Genomic DNA, 17,856 nt, shown 5'->3' with positions numbered 1-17,856 from the left:
TTTCTTTTTTTTTTTAAATTTAAAGCTTAGCTACTGAAGCACAGTGTTATTTCTGAGGAGTTTATGTGGCTCTGAGACACAACATTCTGGTTTTATTAAACGATCACTACTAATCTTTAGCTATTCCTATAACAAGTCTTTACAGCAGTCTGTAAGTGTAAAATAAATTGAAGGATCACTGTAGTTAAACATCCTTTTATAATATACCCAGACATACAGTGGATTGGGTGGGAATAAGGGAGGTAGGATTTTCAAAGATATTTAATGGCACTTAGGCATATAGTTCAAATTTTCAGTTGGAACTGCACACCAAAATGATGTTTGTATCTTTGAAAACTCACCCCTAGGAATGGTCAGGTATGTCTGCACTCTAGTTCCGCCTCTGGAAGAGCACGCTGGTTTGTAACAGAGCTTGCATGCATATTTTCAGGAAGCATGTGGCTTTAAATCTGACTTTTCAGCACAAAACAGCAGCCCTGCCACTTTCATTCAAAAACATGGCAGGAGATGCTGCTGAATACCTTTTATATATTATTAGCCTAGCAATTAGAGCACTCTCTCAGGAAGTGGGAAACTTAGGTTTTAGGTCCTACTCAGCCTGAAGAGCAGGCACTGAAAATGAACTTGGAGTAGCCTCACTGGCTGTGTCCACATGAGCTGGGACATTTGTTTCTCCAGGGACAGGAAGCCCTTGTTTCACTGCTAGTTGTTCCTAGGGAATGTCCCTTCATGTGCTCTGGTGCTGCAAGTGGGGTAGGGTGGCAAGAGCTCATAACTGTACTAGCCCCAGCAACCTTACCTGGGGCCCTGGGGGCCTCAGGGAGCTGTACCCATGGTGCTCCTGCAGCTCAGAACCTGGATGGCAGCTGGAGCATGGCTTCAGCAGGCCAGGCTCCAGCACCACCCTGTTTTGTTTTTTTTTGGCATGGGTTTTTGGACCCTGGGCTCTCCCAGGGTCAACCCCCACCCCCCTCTGCCAAAGGAAGCAGCATAGGCAACACCTGCATACGCACTGTGTAGCACTAGGCCACCCTGGGCCACATACCACAGGTCCACACTCACTGACTTTACTTCTAGCTCTGGAATGTATCAGTAGATTAGGGTAGGCTGGATATACTCAGCCCTGCCCTCCCTGAGATCCACTGCCATACTTGTATAGACAAGCAGTTGCCACCCTGCTGTTTTCTGATTCTGGTTATAGCGGGCACCTGTCTGCTTAGACTAGAATATACACAGAAAGCCAAATGGCAGGATCCTAGGAGACTTTCAGGTCTAAAATGGAGATACCTCAAGGCTGAGTTTTACATCTGTGCTTTGAACTTGGGCATAAAGTCTACCTAAACCCTTTTTTAAGTCTGGACCATAATGTTTATTGTTGCCAGTCATTTTGTGGCAGCATGCAAAGCCAGCCTGCTTTCATTAAGAAACAAATCTGTCTCCTACCAGTGTTCATAAAGCCTTTATGAAACTTGTGCACTAAGTCAGTGATTCTCAGCCTTTTTTAGACTCAAGGCATCCTTTGGAAAATGTCAACTCTCAGCTTTCATTCTTTTCTAGACTATGGAAAAATAATAGAGCAATTCTTCTGTTACAAAGAACTCAGAAAGACCACAACTGGTCAGAATGTTTTTGACCCTATTTGAAAATTGCAGGCTCAAGTTGCAGCAAGGGAAGTTTAAATTAGGTATTAGGAAACACTCTCTCACTAGGAGGGTAGTAAAACACTGAAACAGAGGTTGTGCACTCTCCATCTTTGAAGGTTTTTAAGACCCAGCTAGATAAAGCCTTGGCTGGGATGACCTAATTGAGGCTGGTCCTGCTTTGAGCAGGGGGTTGGACTAAATGACCTTGTGAGGTCTCTTCCAATCCTAATTTTCTATGATTCTATGAAACCTCTGGGCTCATCTTGTGGAGTATGTGTAAGTGTTTGCACATCTACTAGTACTAATATTGAGGGCTCCCCCTACATGCTACGAGTATTGCACAATTAACTGGTAAATTGTACAATTACCTTAAGACCAGCTATACATGCAAAGTTTTTATCACATAATAAAAAGCTCCAACAAGCTATAAAGTTAGACATAAAAAATGTATGCTACCTTTATAGGTGGTTCCTATTGAGCTTTAATTTGTCTATGTAGCAGGGTCTAACCTGTGGCTGAGAGCCCCATCAGCTGACAAGGTTCCCAGCCACAGGGGTGCATCATAGACAGCGTGAAACCCCTGGGCCTGTGGGATCATGGCTGCTGAGATCCCCAAGACTCAGGGGTGTGGGAAACTCCCAGGCCCCAGAGATTGTGGCTGCTGCTATCCCCCAGGTCCAGGGGTGTGTGAAACCCCCAAGCTTTGGGGATCATGGCAGCCATGATCCCCCAGGCCCCAGGGGTTTCACGCACCCCTGTGCCTTGCGGATTGTGGTTGCCATGATCCCTCAAGCCCAGGAGTTTAAAAATTTTTTTATTATTAATTTTCCATGTTCCATACCAAATCAGCCAAATCAATTCCAAATTCATGAGCATTGGCGACACATAGGGTGTGTACATGTGTGCACATGCACCCCCTGAGATTGGCGGTGCACCCCTGAAGCTGACTGCTGTGGCTGCCTGTGGGAGCTCACTGCTTACCACCACCATGCTCCCGCCACCAACAGCGCCGCTGCCACCTGCGGGAACTCACCGTGCCCCCTCAGCCTCCAGGGGCATGCAGCATTCATGTCCGTGAGTCAGCCCAGAACCATAAGTGGCCCTACTACTGGCAAACATCCTCCACCCCCAGCTGGGGCTTCAGATGTTTCCAAATCCTTTGACAGGCATCCTATACGCAGGCCCAAGCCCAGAGGCTTGAGATTCAGATGCCCCCGAGTTTTGCTTGCCCTTGTGCGGGCAGGGAGCGGTCCGAGGCCCTCGGGGGCGTGCGGCGGGCTGAGGCCAGCAGCCCTGGCATGCGGGTTGGGGAATGCTAGGCCGGCAGACTAGAATTAGGCACGGACGCTTAGCGGTTGATTAAAGATTATTTTACTTACACCGTAGATGGTCGCGGTGCAGGCAGGAAAACTTGCTTGAGTTGCAGTTACAGACAGGAAAGAAGAAAAGCGGACAAGAGTTCCTTCCACGCGAACTGTAGCCCAATCCGGTTGAAGGCTCTAAAAACGCGAGCCTGTCGTGTCAACCGAAGAAAACAACTCGGAGAAGAGCTCTGGATACACTCACGTGAAATTTGCTAGGCTCTGTGGAACTTGCGTGCAGGGAAGGGGTTCGTCGAGGGATCATTCGGCGACAGGGAGAGGCCAGAGGTTGATCAGACACCTATAGCCTTCTTAAGGTACGCACTGGGTTCGATAGGCCCCGCAGCGCTTAGGGTTCTTCACAAGACGTGAAGCCCTCCTCCTCCAGATGGTTGTGGAGTCCTCCCTTGCGGGGTTCTCCTCGGAGTTCTCCAACTTGGGCGGAAACCGCTCAAGCCTCTTATACGGCTAGCAAGCCAATCACTAGCCGCCACGTGGGAATAATTTAGAACTGGCCAATAGTGGGACACAAATTTGCATGCGGGTGGCGGGAACTCCTTTGCACCGTGCATTTCTCTTTGCAACTGAGAAATGCACCATGCAAAGAAAACTCCAAGTGGCGGGAAATAATTTAGCAGTGCCGAAGCACACACAAACAAAATCACACCCTTGGGTTGTGACAGCCCTCAACCTATGGCCACAGAAGCAAGCTAGGGAGGAGTCTCCCATTTCCATAAAGTGGCATAAAGCCAAGTTCTTCCCACTCCAGCAGCTAAGTGGGAGATTTACTATATATTACCTTTGCAAGTACTACGCCCATGCCAGGAGAGCGGATGCCCCCGGGCTGTGACTAGGAAAACTGCCTCAGTCATGGTGTTTTCCCTGTGAGGTAAGCATAGGATTATGCTTGATTTGAGCAGAAAGGCCAAGGAGTTTCATGCACTAGTGAGCATTGGGAATTGTGACTGCTGCAGTCCCACAGCCCTTGGGGTTGTGGGGTGCTTCCATGGCTGGGAGTCCCTCAACTGAGGGGGATCCCAGCCGCAGGAGCTTGTTTCTTGCTGGTGCAGAGGGACACTCAGGCCCCCTCTACACATGCAGGTAAAGACATGATGGGGTCTAATGTATGATCCACATAATTGTGTCTCCTGCCATGTCATATGTCATGGCAGTAGGCTTGATTTTGGGATTGTGCATTACAACTCATCACGCCCTTGCCTACATGTGTAGAGGGGACCTGAGGGGGTAACATCTTTAAAAGGATCTCACCACAACACCCTGGTTGAGGATCACTGCACTAAGAGAACCTCACCATAACTAAATCACATATGAAAGTAATCAGTAAGCCAGCCTCTGCATGGTTTAACCACATGTAAAGTTTACTGGAAACAGCTTCCCTATTCCCACACTCCATATAAACCCATTACAGTTATTAGAACTTTGAATGTTTACTTATAAAGTGTATGACCTTATGTAGGTTTTTACCAGGCTTCTCAGCCCTCTATACCATAAAATCCCTTTCGCTCTTATCTGGTTGTATATCCTTGCAGAAAGTTTTGGCAAATTTTTGTTGTAATTAATATTGTTTTATTCAGTTAATTTGAAGATTGCCCCAGAGATGGTCAATATCCCCTAACATTCAGGACAATATTATAATTGATAAGAGACTAGATTATCTTCTTAAAGATGCTCCATCAGAAGCAACACTCAGAGGTACCTTTGCACACCTTGAAAAAATGCATCTTTCATTACATGAAGTAATCACATGAAGTTATGAAGTTAGCCCTGTGAAAAATTAGTGCAAGACAGCATTGCTATTGGACATCTGAAAAATATTTCACACAGATTTTTACTTTATTTTTCACATTTTGTTTAACTGAATTTTACACATAATATTGCCATGGGCTAATTTCATGTGTAGGTTGGTGGGGATCCCGGCAGGTCCTCCCAGAGGGGTTTCTTTGTGGGGCTCCACCTCCCCTCACACCCCACCCTCACCACTTCCTGGATGATACATGTTGGGCCTGAATCTTACATGGCCCAACACCACTGGCAGCTCAGCATTGGAGGGCCCAACAAATACCTCCAAATATCTAGGAGTTTAGATGCTTTCACTCGAGCCCACTGGAGGCCATTTTCTTTATTTAATCAATCACTCCTGGATTCATAGGTCCATCAGTTAAAACCAGCCCACCTAAAGTCTACCAGGCCAAATGACCTTTAATCAGTTCCTCCTGTATTCTGGGGCCAACCAGTTTGGGTCAGTCCTTTAAGGCCCCAAGCAAATAATCAGGTGGGTAATAAAAATGAACTTAAAGCATCTCTTATTTCCTGGATTAATCAGCTCATCTTAGTCCTTTAAAGATCCTGATTAATTACTTAAATAGGTAATCCAAAACAAATGAAGTCAAGTACCTCCCAGACTCCTGGGTCTGTCAATTCAGAATGACTCTTTCCCTTAAACAAAAATGGGAAAAAATACATTCTGCTGGGTTTTTCCCCCCAGCTCAAGTCTTCAGGGCCAGGACCTCCAGGCACCTTCTGTGATGGAAGCTCTCCCTCCAGCTGATTTATGTGACACTGGGGAAGTTATACTGGCTAAACTAGTGACACCAACCTTTATCATAATTACATTTAAAACTACCTTACAGGCATATTAAGGTTTTGGGACCAAACACTCAAAAGTTAGGAAATAGAACAATTAAGTTTGACCCAGAGATCTTAATTCAGTTCCTTTGTGAATATATACATTGTAATACTGTCTTTATACAATCACATATTGCTCTTTCAGCAGGACCCTGCCTTATTCGGTGAATGAGTATTTATTCAGTTCTTTTTATTTTCCTCTTGGAATGGGTAGCCCTCTGCTGTATTTAACATTTACACCCCTGTGAAATTTGATAATGGTATTATCCCAATTTTATAGGTAGCATACAGACACAGAATAATTTAGGTCTAAATTGTCAAAGGCAACTAAAATTAATGGATGCTTATCTTGAGGCATCTTGTGTCTCATTATTCAAACCATTCATCATTTATACAGAATTATAAAAGTGCAAAGAATAGCTTCTGCCAGCTGCATTTGCAGTTGTGAGTGCTCTGGAAATCTAGTCCCAAATATCTTATGTTAGGGACCCTGAAAATGAAAAATGCATAGGTAGGATGACATTCTATTTTTTCTTGGCCATCTAAGTGGCCATTTCTGGCAAAGACACAGTCTATTCTCGGTGGTCCTGCACACATGGAGAGCTTGGCTGCTGGTTGCAACCCATACAGACCTTGAGCAGCAGGAGCAGAGTTTCATTACCAGACTGACTGCCATGCAGCGATGGCACAGGTGAACAGCTGTCAAGGACAGGATTGTTAGGGTAGCTTGTCATATTTTATGCTTTAAAGTTGCACCTGTTTATAGAGTGGTGAATTATAGCATTGTTTAAAGTTTTCTTTATATTCAACCTAAAGTTCTGTATAGCCTTGTTGTTATCTGAACTTTTTATTTTGCTAGTATTTGCAATGTCAGCTGGCCTTGTTTCTTGCAAGCAGCTTATGGCCTTGAGTTTGCTCGCATGATGTTTCTTTCCTTTTTCTATCACTGTGAGAAGTTTTTCTAACACAACATAGTAATAGTTTTGTTACTAGCTCAAATTAACTGAATTTGGCACTAACCAGCTGAATCAGAGGGATGCAATGATTGGATATGTTAATGAAAGGTGATAAAGGAGACCAATGGACAATGCTTAAACTAAGACACCGGAAAAAGGCCAAATTAAGAGGCGTGCTTGTAATGGATGTTGAAGAAAGGAATATGTTGACAGGATAAAATATGAACAGTATGCTGACTGAATATATACCAATCCAAAAGCAAGGAGTCATCAAAGGAGTCAAGTTAAAGAAAAGCATAAAAGGGGGAAGCAAGAAAGTTAAGTGTCGTCGTCATCATCATTTACATCATGAATCCAGCTTTCAACACCTGTCTGGATCATCCCAGCCAATGATGCACCCTTTGCTTCAGGAACTGAGTGACCATCTTTTCTGTGAGGCAAAGTAACATCTGGAATTGGGTGAGATCATTGTACTAAATGTTTTCCTCTCTCTGAATATAGAAACTGCTAAGATAATACTTGTTGTACTAATAAAGTTAGACTTTGATTTTAGGACACTGAGTTGTCTGTGTTCATATTTCACATTCCATTTAAGGGTTAATTTCCCTTTAACGATCCCTAAACTCTATCTGCTGATCAGTGGTGTGAATATTTCTTTTACTAGAATCAGCATTGACCATAGCACAGAGCAAACAACTGTTTACCCACTGCTTGACATCTTGCTTTACAAAGGGCCACCATCCTGTTTGAGACACTATCTCCATCATCTTTTTCTACCCTAGGTGTCCTTTCTCATGTACAAACTGGGGTTTTTTTTAGCTAACAACTACCTTAAAATTTTCCTTCAGATATGTGAGGTTAAAGGCTTTCAAAAATATACTGTATATTAAAAATAATTCCCAAAAGTATTATCCTTAGTAAATAAACCAAACTGATTGTTTCTGGTCACCCTGCCATTCAAGATTTTAGAACTCGTATCTCAGCCTCTCACACCTTATTTTTATTCATAGAATGGAAGGAGAAAAGGTTTCTTGCTTTCCAACTCCCAATCAGTTTCTCAACTTTGAATGATGCAGTCATTGAATTGGTTTACTTGAACATACTGAAAAAGGAAGTATTCTTGCTGCACCAGCAGGCTACTAGAGTCATAGGTTAGTTGATTGCTTCAGCAACTTTATATGCTTCAATAACTTCGGGTTCTTAACCACTGACTTCCACCAGTTTTACAAATATAGTTTCATAGTAGCTAGGGTCAGGAGGGACCTGAACAGATCATCTAGCCTGACCCCCTGCCACAGGCAGGAATGAATGCTGGGTTCACAAGACCCCAGACAGGTGATCATCCAACCTCCTCTTGAATTTGCCCAAGGTAAGGGGCAAGGACCACTTCCCTGGGAAGCTGGTTCCCGATTTTGGCCACCCTAACTGTAAAATATTGCCTTCTGATCTCTAACATAAACCTATTCTCCATCAGTTTATTAACATTGTTCCTTGTCACCCCAGGTGGTGCTGGGGAGAAAAGGGCTCTACCTATTTGCTGTTGATCTCCCCTGATGAGTTTGTAGGCAGACACCAGGCCCCCCCTCAGCCTCCTCTTGCTGAGGCTAAACAGGTTCAGGTCCCTCGGTCTCTCCTTGTAGGGCCTGTCCTGCTGCCCTCTCACCAAGCGGGTGGCCCTCCTCTGAACCCTCTCCAGGCTGGCCACATCCCTTTTGAAGTGCAGCGCCCAGGACTGGACGCAGTACTCCAACTGCGGCCTGACCAAAGTCACATAGAGGGGGAGTATCACCTCTCTGGACCAGCTTGAGATGCACCTTTGGACGCATGACAAGTTATGGCTGGCCTTGCTGGCTATGGTCTGGCATTGGCGGCTCCTGTTCATCTTGGAGTCAATGATGACTCCAAGATTCCTTTCCACCTCTGTGCTTTCAAGAAGGGAACTCCCCAGCCTGTATGTATGCTGTGGATTCCTTCTCCCAAGGTGCAGCACCCTGCATTTGTCTACGTTGAACCCCATCCTATTCTCGTCTGCCCACTTTTATAGTCTGTCTAAATCTATTTGCAGCCTCTCTCTCCCTTCAAGTGTGTCCACCTTGCCCCACATCTTAGTGTCATCAGCAAACTTGGACAGCATGCTTTCCACCCCCTCATCCAAGTCGCTGATGAAGATGTTAAACAGTGCAGGCCTGAGGACTGAGCCCTAGGGTACCCCACTGCTCACATCTCACCAGGTTGAGTACAACCCGTCCACCACTACTCTCTGGGTGTGCCCCATCAGCCAATTTTTTACCCATCCAACTGTGCAGGCATCAATGCCACAGTCGCTTAATTTATTGATGAGGATGGGGTGAGGGACAGTGTCAAAGGCTTTCTTAAAGTCTAGAAAGACTACGTCCACGGCGACACCATCATCCAAGGATTTAGTTACTTGGTCATATAAGGCAATCAGGTTGGTCTGGCAGGACCTGCCTTTGGTGAACCCATGCTGATTGCCCCTGAGCATGATCTCCCCTGCTGGCCCCCCACAGATGTGCTCCTTGATGATTCTCTCCAAGATCTTCCCGAGCACCAAGGTGAGGCTTACAGGCCTATAGTTACTTGGGTCCTCCTTCCTCCCTTTCTTGAAAACTGGGACCACATTAGCCAGTTTCCAATCCCCCGGCACCTGGCCAGATTACCACGAATGCTCATACAGCCGGGCCAATATTATGTAAAACTTAATATTTTTAACTATTATAGTAAGTTATAATAAGTTTAGCCCTTGATCTAAGTTGTTATCATTTAAAATTTAGTTTTCAATAGGTTTATTTCTCCAAAATATTTAAATTAAAACATCTATTTTTAAATTATTTTTAATGATTGACTCTTTTTGATTCTACCTGCGTTGCACACAAGAAGGATTCTGAGCACAGGCAATATGATCTAGTGCAGTGATTCTCAAACTTTTTTAGGCTCAAGGCACCCCTCGTTAGACTCATACCTTGAAAAGGCTAACTCTCAGTTTTCACTCTTTTTTTTGGGTGTGGAAAAATACTAGAGCAATTCTTCTGTTGCAGAGAACTCAGACCATAACAGGTCAGAAATTTTATATTAACACTATGAATTTCTATTTGAAAACTCTGGATTCATTTTGTGAATCATGTTTACATACCTAACATTGCTAACATTGTGTGGCACCCTGGAAAGGATCGCAAAGCATCTTAGTTGAGAATCCTTGGTCTATTATCTCTTCTCTGGTGTCATAATAGCCCCAAGTGGACAGGAGGAGCAATTACAAGCAATGTCCTGCCCACTCTGCAGCCCTAGAATTGCACAAATCTAGTCAGCTGCAGGAGCTATGAGGGGCTGGAGCATGATCTCTAAAGGCGAAATCTTGGAAAAATAAAACAGCCAAACTCCATGAAGTCTCTACTGAGCATATGTATGCTATATTCTACTTTTCAAAGCCTACAGCATACAGTCAACTTTAGACAATTGATCACCTGAGCACCAAAAAGCACATTTGTGACAATAGGGTGACAAATTTCAAGACCTTTCCCCAAAGCATTGACTGTCCTTTCAATTAAGCGGTTATAAGAATTTATTTAACTTGAGCAAAATCATGCATTTTCCCCCAAATTTCTTTTTGGAGACAGCTAAATTATTTCAACCCAGAAGGTTAAAGGTGAGGCTTTCTACAGCTGTTTCCTTCAGGTTTTTATATTGCTCCCACCTCAAAAGTCAGGGCAGCAGCCCATCACATGAGTTCGGCCTCAGGGGAACTTTACACAAATCTTACTTAGGGATGCAAATTTTAAGAATATCAATGGAAAAGGAAAATAAATATCTGAACAGCCCCTTGTGAGAGATCCAAGGACATTAAAAACATAGTTTGTCATTATGCCAATTCCATTTGTGAGTCCCAAGATGGTACTTTGAGGCTCCCAGCAGAAGTCAATGAAATATCTCTGCAGGAAAAAAATGTGGAGTTAAAATATTTTCATTCATATGCACAGTGTGGGAAAGCAATAACACAACAGAGACTCTTGTGGTACATACAAAATAGAATTATATTAAAATGACCTCTAAATATAATTTCTCATATTGCATTTTTTCCTAAAAGAAGCCAAAGAAAACAAAGGCATAATTAGTGATAGAACCTCTGAAGAGTCAAATTACAATATTTTGGCTTCTCTATTTATAAGAAAATATTTTAACAAATAAGACCTTTGCATAAATACATTAAGGCAATTCATCTTAATGAAGACAACAACAACAACAACAAAAAACCTGTCTATTCATTTTATTATGTTGATTCCTTCTCCTCAAAGAAGCTGGTATACAATTTTTCTCCTTCCTCTGTGGCAAAGCAGTTATTGTTTTGTAGCTAAAATGAATTTATTTGATTGATACGATGAATTGTATTTTTAACATTTAATGGTTAAATGCACTTGTACCTTGAAAAATAACCTGGTAATAAAATGGTGGGATTATAGATTTACTAGTCTCAGTGACTTCATATCCATTTATGAGATGATTTTTATAGTTTGACAATCCTGCACACATAGGCCCCAATCCTGCGTAAGTCCTTCTGGGCAGAGCAATTTAGGCTAGGTATAGATGTTACACTTAAGGTGAATTAAGGAAGCAGAAAGCATGTTAAAGCCATAACAAAGGAGACATTCACAGCACTTCAGAAATGTTAAATATTGTACATCCAGCTCGAAGGTGTGGTATTAGACTAAAGTGCTTTAAGTTAGAGTACGTTTTTGAACGTCTGTACCACGTTCATTGTGCTTTAAAGTGTCATGACCCAAAGGTCTGATTTTTTTTGTGTGTGCTTCGGCACTAAGAATTATCCCCGTGGGTTTACAGCTTCGTTGCACGGAGGAGTTCTGCTGCGCAGAGAACCCGCGTGCAGGGAAGTGTTCCCGCCACTTTGCAGCGATCTTTGCAGGGTGCATTTCCTTTGCAACACAGAAATGCACGGTGCAAAGGTTTCCCGCTCGTCGTATGCAAATTTGTGCCCCGCAATTGGCTAGCTCTAAATTATTCACACGTGGCGGCTAGTGATTGGCCTGCTAGCCATATAAGAGGCTTGAGCAGTTTCCGCCCAAGCCGAAGAGGACTCCGCATCCATCTCGTGGGGACTCTGGGTGTGCGTGGCAAGGTAATAGAAACCCTGTGTGTCGCTTAGAGGAGTTTGGCGGCCTGATCCACCGCCCACCTCTTCCCGTCTTCGAACGGAGCCTACTATAAGACGTAACGACGAGTTTAATGCGCGCTTGTCCTGGACATCCGGAGTTCTGTCTGCGTGGAGCCTAGCAACCTCCACGTGATTGTTCGTGTTCTGTCTGCGTGGAGCCTAGCAACCTCCACGTGTGTTCGTGTTTTTTGTTGTAACCTCAACTCAAGCAAGTTCTCAGCTTACACCACGACCATCTCGGTGTAAGTAAAATAATCTTAAAATCAACCATTACGTGTCTGTGCCTAATTCTAGCTCAGCGCCCGCCCTCTCCGACCTGGCCTGCCCGGGCTGCTGGCCACAGCCCGCATGCAGAGCGATGTAAGCGACCCAGGGTCAGACCCGGCGCGCACATAAAGTAGGTCACATTCTGTCTCCATCCCAGGGGCCCCTTGCTGGGTGACTTGCTAGCTTTGGCCGGTGCTCATCTGCTTAGAATGAGCACTGGCTGAGTCCTGTCCCAGGGCTGTCACAGAGAGGGGACAGAAAAGGCTCTGCCTCCTCCCTGTGCAGCCAGGCGCAGAGTCAGGAAACAGAGCCTCTCTGCCACATGGATCTCCACCAAGCTTGCAGGCTCAGGTCTTGGTGGGGGTTGAGCCAGCTTCATGCAGCAAAGAGGCTTTGTTCTACCCCCTGGCCCCAGTTCCTAGCATGGCAAAAAGCTAGGCTGGGCAGCTCTGCACTGCTGGCTGCTGCTGTCAAGATGCTGGGTCAGGGGCAGAAGGGAGCTCCCCTGCTGCACAGACCTGGCCCAGTCCCATCCATGAAGCCCCAGCCAGCAAGCTGTGGAGGGGCTCTTATGGTGGGAGGGCTCCATTCTCCCCCGTCCCCCCAGCCATTGCTGACAGTCCCAGCTGGTAGGGGGACTGGGTGGGGAGAGAGGCTGCCTCCTGGGAGGTGTGTAGGAGTGCCCTGACCTGCTGGTCTTGGCCAGTGCAGGCAGGCACTGAGCTCCCCCACCACTGAATAGCAATTGTCTGTTCAGTTCAATCCCACTTGAATTTATAAGACTTTAAGTAAAGGGCAACAGTTAGAGCACTTCTGCCAGGAGCTTTTTGAATGTCTGTACTTAGCCATAGATAACAAGGTAATGGACACACAGGCAGGCAGTATAATTACCAGTCCACTGGCGGAGTGGCACAAGACAGAGCCATTATGAGAATTTTTTCTGGAAATTGCCATGGTAGAAAATGCCTGAAAGCTTGTGATAAACAACTGAGGGAGGAGGGGAGAACATGGACAGAGTCATTCACTGACTGCACATAAAATGCTTTGAAAGGAAAAATAATTTTAAAAGAAAAATATGTGAAATAATTTTTTTTTTTCTAATCTCTTTCAGCTAAAATAAACTTAGTCATTGCTTGTGGCAAGAATAGGTAAGACAGTTCCAGGCAGTAGAGTGATTTTAAAATTATTTTTTTCTTACTAACTCAGCTATCCTTAACTGATAGAAATCATACTCCCCTAAGATTTTCAAAGTAAGCACTGAGCATTAAATGCAGTTTTTGTCAAGAAAATAATTTAGTTAACTTGTCTTGAAAAGTGCTGAATTTTGTACCTGTAGCCCAGGTAACTCGGGTATATACTCCCCTTCTTCAATTGAAGGGAATTGTTAGCTGGCAGGTGTGCTGTGGGGTGGGAACTGCAGACAATTCAGTTTTCCTCCGTCCCTGTAGAACCAGGTCAGGACAGTCAGGGGACTTAACTATGTACAAATTTATTTACATTAACTTGTCAGAAGGAAAAGAAACATGGATATAAACCTATGTACAATATATATTTATATAATATCTAAACAAATAATATAAACAATACCCTCTAGGTAAATGCTATAAAACCTTACACCAGTGCTCCAGATACAGGTAAGTATCTGATCTGAAACAGATAAACCCCAAAATAAACATAGATAGCCAACGGATAAACTATAGATAAGTATAGGTGAACAATAAATAAGCCACAAATAAATAAACAACAGGTGAAATAATAGCAACAGGGGGTCCCAGCAGAGCCCTAGGACTCTACTCATCTACTAATTTACAAACATGAGAGTTCACAAAATATAAGGCATGACATCATACCACTTATGGTGCAAGAACCTCAAAGATAAATTTAATCCCAAGGGGAAACCCCAATGCCCTTGGGTTTTTTCCCAAATCCTACAAGGAAGCTGGTAACTTCAGGGGAGGACTCCCAGTGGGACCTCCACTTTCAGGAGCCCTTAACTAACCAGGGGGGACTCCCCCTCCCCTATGGGAATCCTCTTTCCCTGAAACTCATGGCTCCCAGGCCTGGAGGGTGAGAGCGCCAAGCTGCTCTCATCTGCGGTGGGCTTTGGGGGCAGTCGCTGTCCCCTGGAACAGGGCTCCACTATGCAGGGCTTCTGGGGCCTCTGGCTTGGCCCTGTCTGCTGGCTCAGTAGCCCGAGCACTGTCTGACTCCCTGGACTCAACCTTTTGCTATGGGTCGGAGGCCTGGGCTGCCTTGTGCTGCATCAGGCTCGGTCCACTCCCGGACCCTCTGTGCAGTACCTCTTGCACCGAGCTGCCAGACTTGTTCCAGGGGTTGAGGAGCTGAGCCGCCCAAGTGCTCCAAAGATACTGCTCTGTGCACTGGCCTGTGCACCGTGTCTCTAGCCGCATGCCAGAGGTTGCAGACCTGAACCACCTCATGCAGCTCCCAGGGTCTAGACGCTGTGCTGAGCACCAAGAGCCTAGCTGCTGTAGCCGTCCACCGTTCCCCACCAATGGAAGTTTTCAGGGGCACTTCTGGGCTACTGCTTCACCCTGCTGAGCAGCTCTTTTAAGCCCCTCTCTTCTCTGTCCCGGATGTGTTCCCCTCATGCTGGGCACGCAGCTCCGTTTATACTCTCCAGGGCTCTGCCCCTGAAGTCTTCTGGACCTGACAGTGTTTCAGTCTTCAATCAGGTCCAAGGGGGGGAAGCTCCTCTCCCCCTCCCCTCAGGAAAGGAGTGTAACTTAACTCCTCTTGCTGCCTCCTGATTGGTGGATGGGTTCCACCAATCAAAACAGCAAAATTTCAAGCCTGGGATTCAACCAAGCTCCAAAAGGCAAGCCTGCTACATACCTACTAGTGACTGTTCTGGACTGCATGAATCCCCATCTGGAAAGAGAGGATCTGAAGTTTGCTTTAGGTTTTTTCAACAGCTAAACCCAGGTATTGATGTAGAAATGACTGTGGTAGTACAGTATTACATTAAAATATTAGTTTTCATCTTGACAATGTGTCCAGTGCTTTACTGGAAGTTATTTTCATACCTGAATTAATTTTTACCTGAGTAAGTATTTCCACACTTGAGTTAATGTTTTTACCTAGAGTTAAAAACCAGTCTTCAGGGTTGTGAAATGGGAGCTAAATTAAGAGGAGGAGCTAACAGCCAGCAGAAATGCAGAAGAAAGGACAGTTTATTTCATAGGTGGGCAAAATACCATGGGGCCCCTAAAAAAATTTAGAAAATTAAAATTCATCTGTCCTTGGTTCCTGTCAAAGATGACAGGAACCAGGGGCAGTAGAACCCAGGGGAAGCCCCGGCAGACTCCTGCAAGCGCAGGGCTCACCTGGTCCCAGCCCCCCAGCTGGAAGCCCCAGCAGGGGTTTCTGGCCTGGGACCATGTGGCTGCCCTAGCGTGGGAAGCTCAGGTTAAGTGGGGGAAAGGGCAGGGGATGAGCTGGTGCTGAGTGCAGGGGGAAAAGTAGCCCCTCCCCTGCCCCGTGGCTGGTGCTCTCTGCTGCAGCCACTCGCAGCCTCCACAGGACTGTCCTGAGCAGCCTGGGCCTCACGCGGCTCCAGGCTGACCCATTGGGGCTGTGCCATACGGGCAGCAGCTGTGGCCCCCCCCGACTTGCCACACTGGGCAGTGTTTGCTTCTGCTGCCCACCCAGAGCTCACACCGTGGTAGGCTGCAGTGCAGCTGCCACCGCTGCCTCTGTGCTGCCTAGCGCGCAAGCTTGGGGTGGGCATCAGCAGCCAACACTGCCCAGCATGGCAAGCAGGGGGGCCGCAGCTGTTGTCATCATGGTGCAGCCCCGATGGGTGAGGCTGGAGCTGCATGGGGCCCAGGCTGGCAGCAGGGGTGGGTTACAAGGTGGTGCTGAATGCAGAGGAAAAGTGGCCCCTCACCCACCCTGTGGCCAGTGCCCCATGCTACAGCCACTTGCAGCCCGCTTTGGGCTGCCTGTGCCTGTTCAGAACAGCCCTGCACAGGCTGCAAGTGGCTGCAGCAAGGACCACTGGCCATGGGGTGGGAGAGGGGCCATTTTTCCCCTGCACTCATCACCAGCTCCTTCCCTGCCAGCGAGCAGGAGCTCGGGGCTGCACGCTGCCCCCCCCCCCCACCTGTACCACGGGGCTGGGGAGCACTGGGAGTGAGCGGGCACAGGAGCACAGGGCCCGCACCAGTGTCCCAGGGCCAGCGCCAGCAGGGCCCAGAGCAGGACAGCAGGGGTACAGCGTCCCAGCCAGTAGGGGCTCCATGGAACCGGGCCAGCTTCTCCATCTCCCTGCTGGTCCAGCCCAGCTCCACAGACCCCTGCCAGCCTGCACCCTGCTGTGGGCCCCGCTGGTGCTGGCTCTGGGACATTGGTCCCAAAATGGTGACCAGGGGACAGGGCACCTGTCAAGGGGTGGGGTTACCCATGCAGCCCATGACAGCTTGCTAAAACTGGGTAAATGGCCCTCTGCCAGAAATAATTGCCCACCCCTGGTTTATTTAGTGGAACATCAAGGCCATTAAATAAAGGAGAGGGTCATTAACACCCGTAGAATGAAGAGTTTAGAAGGAACCGGGTACATTATAATAAGCGACAAAGTCAAAACACTCCCTCACTGCTGCCTGACTAGAAATGCTGCTGCCGTTGCCAGGAAGTTTGTTTTAAATTTTGGGTCAGTAATTAAATTAAATTAAATTAAATTAAATTAAATTAAATTTTGGGTGGACCAGTAATTAAAAGAAACATGCAGTTGTGCAACTGCACCCACTCTCAATCTGCTCCTATATGTACTTACTGCAGGCAGGAAGGAGCAGTACAGAGGAGATGTATTGTATGGGGAAGAGATTACTAGTAATTTGTGACTATCCTGGCTTTCACAATTTTGGATTGAGGTTTTTTCATCTGTCTCAAAACAATATGATGAAAGGTTAGAGAGTCACAAATTTTCCTTTTTCCAAAACAAATGCTATCTACCATTAATAAAGGCTTAGCCAGAGTAACACAGAGCATGTTGAAGCAATGTCATATTTTACTCCTTAATCTTCTGTTTTGTGTAGCCCTTTCTCTCTTCTTGGCTTAAAGTTCTTTTTCAGAAAGTGCTGAGCTTCAACCAAATCTTGTTCAAAGTTTTGTTTCAAGAGATACTTCCGTGTCATGTCAGGGCCACTTGCTTTATGTAGTCTTGTGAGATGCATAATATGAGTGGGATAAATAGATAACCTAGTTACAACTGTATTTTATTCTCTCAATTTATCTCAGTCTTTAAAAGGAATAATTTTAAAAAAAGGTTTTGCTATGCTGTGAAAATTAATTTTGCTTCATTATACAGAGAGTACCTAGTTAATACATCACATTCTTTTTACCCTTCTATCTGGCATGTCAATCCTTTAATAGTTTTTCTTTTTTTTAAAACCTATGACCTGAAAATCATTTTAAAAATTGGTCCTGAGTCCTATTTGGTTTCTTTTTGATGGATAAAGAAAAGTTGGACATTTGGATATTTTTGTCTTGTTTTGCATTATATTATTTTGTTTCTAAGGGAATTTTTTTCTGTCCATTTTTCTCCTTTGAAATTAGACATACATTTTTAAGACTTTCTGGGGCTTACTAAGAATATATATATTGTTAATTATTACACCTAAATTGAAGAGGGTTGAATCTTTTCAGGTTTCTTTTCTTCAAAATCATAGGTATTCAAGCTAAATTGATACTAAAATAGAATTTTTAGAAGTTTAACAATCTTTACCTCTTTTTGAAGGAATGGGTGTACAAATGATTTAGTTCAGGGCAAATGGAAT

The 17,856-nt window shown here is 45.3% G+C and overlaps 1 long non-coding RNA gene across 2 annotated transcripts in view; it reads left to right on the top strand.

Moving 5' to 3' along the window:
* The first annotated feature begins 2,916 nt into the window (after positions 1 to 2,916).
* The window catches only part of LOC109284042 (uncharacterized), a 58,415-nt gene continuing 43,475 nt past the window's right edge, over positions 2,917 to 17,856 (top strand). The window contains exon 1 of one of the 2 annotated variants that reach the window (XR_002091354.2): positions 2,917 to 7,065. This is a non-coding gene — a long non-coding RNA (uncharacterized LOC109284042). The remainder of the gene's footprint in view (positions 7,066 to 17,856) is intronic. The other variant, XR_009460878.1, reaches the window with a different exon arrangement.

Source organism: Alligator mississippiensis, chromosome 3 (genome assembly GCF_030867095.1).
Source record: "Alligator mississippiensis isolate rAllMis1 chromosome 3, rAllMis1, whole genome shotgun sequence".
In the NCBI taxonomy this organism is placed as follows: Eukaryota; Metazoa; Chordata; order Crocodylia; family Alligatoridae; genus Alligator; species Alligator mississippiensis.
This window is presented reverse-complemented; position numbering and strand designations above follow the sequence as displayed.